Genomic DNA, 6,000 nt, shown 5'->3' on the forward strand with positions numbered 1-6,000 from the left:
GGTAACATACTAACACCACTATCTGAGAGTTACGGAGAACCTCAGAGGCTCAGAACAATCGGTCCTCATCAGCCATACAAAACCACTCCAGAAGGTGTCAACTCCAACCATCTCCAGATGATCAAAGGAGGTAATGGCGGTAGCAGGAGTGAACATTTATATCGTTAAATCTCACTCCACCAGGGCTGCATCTACGTCGGCAGCAAGAGCTATGGACGTGCCCCTTGACGACATCCTAGTGGCTGCAGGATGGACGAATGAAATAACGGTCCACCGGTTTTATAACAAACCCATAACCGGACTGCAGGGTGTTTGCACGTACCATTTTAAGTTCTGTCCCCTAGTTTCCCCCCAAGGTTGGGAGGGGTAACTATTTTTTTTAAACTTTTCTTTCATTTAAAGCATCAGTGTCTTTACTTAACTACGTAATGTCTGAATGCTTTAATGATTACACTCATCCATGGTCAATCCATTCAGTGCATGACGCCTGGATTCGTAACCAGCGTAAAATCACAGAGCTTTGAAATCTTCATGTAGTCACTCACGTGACTCCGAAGTAAAATAGTAAGATTAAATGAGAACTTACCAGTTTGAACTTTGATCTTGATTTTATGAGGAGTTACGATGAGCGATTACGTGCCCACCGCTCCCACCCTCATACTATCAAGGTCATATGGAAGTTCTAGTTTCTTCACAATCTTACTATTCTCAGGTACACAAAAATGCTGGAGAAACTCAGCGGGTGCAGCAGCATCTATGGAGCGAAGGAAATAGGCAACGTTTCGGGCCGAAACCCTTCTTCAGACTCAATACTATTCTCAGGTCTTGTTTTTACCTGTGATTTAACGCCGCTGCTTTGAAGATTGACGCGCACGCAGACGGACGGCCCTTCACGTAATCGTTCATCGTAACTCCTCATAAAATCAAGATCAAACTTCAAACTGGTAAGTTCTCGTTTAATCTTACTATTTTGGTGGTACCTGAACAGTCTCTGGGGCAGGTGGGACTTGTACAAACTGGATGTGTCGCATCTCGGCAAAGCTAGGACTAAAACCCTTGCCGGGGAAAGAGGGGGTGGGTGGGGTGGAGTGATCCCAAATAATTATAGTTTAGAGATACAGCGCGGAAACAGGCCCTTTGGTCCACCGGGTCCGCGCGGACCAGCAATCCCCGCTACACACACTAGGGAGAATTTTTACATTTACCAAGCCAATTAACCTACAAACCTGTTTGTCTTTGGAGTGTGGGAGGAAACCGAAGATCTCTGAGAAAAACCCACGCAGATCACGGGGAGAATGTACAAACTCCGTACAGCACCTGCAGTCGGGATCGAACCTGGGTCTCCGGTGCTGCAAGGCAACAACTCTACCGCTGCGCCACCGTGACGCCCAAATTCTGGGGAGGCTTTGAACTAACCAAGCGGGGAAATGCGAATCTTAAAGGAAATTCAGGAAGGGAACTTGCAAAAGTATTAAACAAAGTAAATAGAGAATAAAAACAAAGTCAAGCAGCAAAGGGGGTTAAAGATGGGATGACAGATGGCACAATGGGCTAAGTGTTCGGCTGGCAACTGGAAGGTAGCCGGTAGCCGGTTCGAATCCCGCTTGGAGTGCATACTGTCGTTGTGTCCTTGGGCAAGACACTTCACCCACCTTTGCCTGTGTGTGAATGTGTGTGAGTGATTGGTGGTGGTCGGAGGGGCCGTAGGCGCAGATTGGCATCCACGCTTCCGTCAGTCTGCCCCAGGGCAGCTGTGGCTACAGAAGTAGCTTACCACCACCGATTGTGACTGAGGAGTGAATGAATAATGCGATGTAAAGCGCCTTGAGTATTAGAAAGGCGCTATATAAATCCCATCCATTATTATTATTATTATTAAAGTATTGAAACATGTTGCAATGCTAAATTAAAGTTATATTTGAATGATCGCAGCATTGGAAACTATGTAGCAAATGAGTGATACCAAATTATACAAACAGAAGTGAATGAGTCTGAAGAAGGGTCCTAACATGCTGCGACAACCCGACATGCTGAGGTACTCCAGCACTTTATGTCCATTTTTTGTAATCCAACATCTGCAGTTCCTTGTGTCTCCAGTGAATGGAAATGATTTGATTTCCACTGTGGAAAATTTACTGCAGGATGATCAAAGCTGGGAAATAAATTCTTCAAAATATTTGACATTTAGTCAAGATAGTTTAATTGTCATCCGCACTGAGACCAGAACAGTTACATTCTCACTTGCTGCAGCTTTACAGCATATTAAACGTAAAAACACAACAAATAATATACAATTATTTATCAGTTATTCTATGTACACCATGCCATGATAGAGCAAAGTCAAAGCCAAATTTATTCGTCACATGCACCAACCAAGGTGCAGCAAAATGAATATGCCAGCAATACACTTCAAAATGAACACAATACACAATAGAATTTTACACAAACATCCACCACTGCATTCTTCACTCTTGTGGAAGGCAACAAAGTTCAGTCAGTCCACCTCCTTTTGTTTATCTGTGGTCGGGGCCATAAACCCTCCGTAGTCGCCACTCCGCATGGCCGGATGTACAGGCCCTCTCGTCGGGATGATCAAAACTCCGACGTCGGGACAGTCGAACACACTCCGCGGCTTGGAGGTCCCGAATCGGCACTTTCCTACCGGAGACCGTGGCTTCAGGGTGTTATAGGCCACCGGCGATCCCCAGTCCAATCGAACCTGGAAATGGAAACAAGTTGCCTCTCTGTCACAACTTCTACTGGAGTGTGGATGGCCGTTGGCTCATTATGAGCTCATCCGCCCTTTGACAGGTCTTGATTTTGGTCCTGCTGGGGGTCCACAGCTCCCTCCTCACCTTGCAAACCAGGTGGAGGAGACGGTTGTAGTCGCCGACTATCCGACCATGGAGCAGGCAGCACGGGATCACATGGTACCCGTGGCGGTGGGAACCCCCCCCAACCTGAAACTATTCTTGAAACTGAAGGTAATGGTTCCGAGACTTCTCAGCACCTCATTTCTGATGGTAGCAGTGAGTTGACAGCGCGGCCAGGATGATATATGATGATATTGACTGAAAACATCACCCATTCCTTCATTCCAGAGATGCTGCCTGTCCCGCTGAGTTACTCCAGCTTTTTGTGTCTATCTTTGATATATGATGATATTAGCTGCCTTCTTGAGGCAACACTTCCTGTAAATCTCTTTGATGGTGTGGAGGTCAATACCCGCGATGGACGGAGCAATATCCATCAGCTTCTGCCTTTGCTTATGTGCGTTCAAATGACGCAACTAGATCACGATGCAACCAGTCAATATGTTCTCCACCATATCCTGTAGAAGTTTGATAGAGCATTCGGTGGCATGCCGAAACTCCTCAAGCACCTGAAGAAGTAAAAGCATAAATGAAATGTGGGTGGAGTATTAATGAGGGAGGAGATTAGTGTGGTGAAGCCTCACTAGATCAGTGTAGTGGTAAGAGATGATCTCAGCTTGACACATCATTATGTAAACTAAGAATCAATGTGGGTCAAGCTGAGGAATAGGAAAGGGCAGAAGACATTGGTAATTATTTGAAGCCAGACACAAAATGCTGGAGTAACTCAGCAGGACAGGCAGCATCTCTGGAGAAAAGGAATGGGTGACGTTTCAGGTCGAAATCCTTCTTCACACTGACAATGAATTGGTAATTATTTACTGGACACCAAATAATAGCTGTAATGTTGGACATGGCATAAATCAGTAACAGGAAGGTGGGCGTAACAGGGCTAATACTATAATCGTAGGCTTCATTAGACTGGACAAATCAAAATTTCTACACTGAGGTAGAAGATTAATTCATGAAATGTCTCTGCAATGTTTATCTAGATCAACAAGTTGAGGAACCAACCAGGGAGAAAGTAATTTTGGATCTTGTTTTGTACAATGAGGAATGATTGATTGATCGATTGATGATCCTACTGGCATGGTGTTTTAGGAAACGTGACCACAACACTATAGGATTTTATATTGAGTTTGACAGTGACGTGGATCAATGCAAGACCTGGGGCTTAAATCTAAACAGAGGAGACTATGAATGAGTGCAAAGAGTGTTGGCTGTGATTGATTGAAGAACACATTGAAAGGAATGATAGTGGATGGGGAATTGGAGGCAATGAAGGAAATCCAGAATAAGTGTCTTTGTCTCCAGGATCCAAATAGGAAAGTAACTCATCTGTGGCTGTCAAGAGAAATTAAGGATATTATTAAATCAAAGGGAAAGGTGATAAGGTTGCCAGAAATAGCAGGAGGCAAAATACACTGCTGATGATGGAACCTGTGGCAAGAAATGGAATGCAGCTGGAGGAACTCAGCAGGTCAGACAACATCTGCAGAGGGAAATGGGCAGTTGCCATTTTGGCCCGAGACCCTTCATCTAGTCTGGCATCAAGGCAATGCCCCTACTTAAAAACAATGCAATAATGATTCCCAAAATTAAGGTATGAGTACTTGAATAGAAAATATTTCCATGCTTTGACAAATGAGGAGGGACAAGACAAAATGGATAGTTCTTTCAAATAACCCAGCACCGACAGTAAGCAACAAATGGCCACGTTCTATACAGTAAGATTATAATAGGATTGAGTTAAGATGTCTTCAGTTGTTGGCCATTTATTCTGAAGCCTCAATGAGTTACAGCTGCTGTTTTTGCAATATGTAACTGGTTTGCTCGGTATGCCATTGTGAATAAGATCGCAGATTCATCCATGAGCCTGCTGTGCATTAGCCAGGTATCTGATCTAGCAGTTGTTGGTAGGTTCACAGTGCAAGGTGAACTGAAAACAGCTGTGTACATTAGCCCATCTCCTGCTGCACTAAGTTCATGGCCATTGAATTTATCTTAAGTTGTTTTGCTTTGAATAAATGTGCTTTGCAATAAAAACTGTGCCAACATGTATACAATCCAGAAGCAATATTGTAACTAGTTCTTGTGCTGCTGTTGTTTGGTGGCTGACTATGTGACCCAGTAGCAATGGTGTTTTCAATCCTCAGTCTCCTGTGAGAAATGATGGGTTGGAGAAATAGTAGGATTCAATAAATATAGAAATATCAGTCAATGAAACTGTGCACAAATCATCTTTGTTCTCCCAGGTCAGACATAAATCGAACAATCCCTGATAAACTGTGGCATTCCCTGAATCAATCTCAGCATGCTGGCTCTAAAACTGACAGCTTGACATTTAAACTACAGTCAGGAAATTCCTTCTCGCATCACTGCAAAGAAATTGGTTAAGAATTTTTGTTAAGAAAAGGTTTTTTGACCTTTGAAATGCTGGAGAAACTCAGCAGGTGAGGCAGCATCTATGGAGCGAAAGAAATAGGCAACGTTTCGGGTCGAAACCCTGTAGTTTCACTGGAGTCGAGCACAACTGCACTCATTTCTGCGCCGCTTCACTTCCCGTCTGAGATATTTGCTACATGACATCATGTTCGGTACAGACATTGTGGGTCCAAAAGTTTGTTCCTATGCTGTACTTCTCTGTGTTTTATGCTCCAGTTGTTCCTTAATGGATGTTACTTTCACACTGGAAGCAGTGTTCTCACAACAGACTCAAGACTTTAACTGATGTCTCCAGCATCTTTTGGACCTCACTGGTCTGGTCAAATCAAATGAGATTTTTTTTTTCTGTCAAGATATAGCAGGGTGTAATGATATTCCTTGTTCACAAGAAGCTCATAGAGTAAAGAGTATACAAACAGCAATGATAAATACAACAAATGCAGAATGGTAGAATAGTGTAAGATTGCAGTTCAACTTGAAATAGTGAAAAATATATTGAAGTACCGTGATAGAAAAATGGCAGGTTTTATAAATAAAGGTTGTGGCGCATGGGTCTCAAAATGAAGCACGAAGTCCAGTGTTTTGAGAGGCACCTTTAATTATGTTCCTCCCGGTTGTAGGGAAGACCAAACAAGAGAAAGATGGCACCCAAACCCCTGCCTTTAAACCCTCTGGCTAAGGG

The sequence above is a fragment of the Amblyraja radiata genome, chromosome 6 (assembly GCF_010909765.2).
Source record: "Amblyraja radiata isolate CabotCenter1 chromosome 6, sAmbRad1.1.pri, whole genome shotgun sequence".
Lineage (NCBI taxonomy): Eukaryota > Metazoa > Chordata > Chondrichthyes > Rajiformes > Rajidae > Amblyraja > Amblyraja radiata.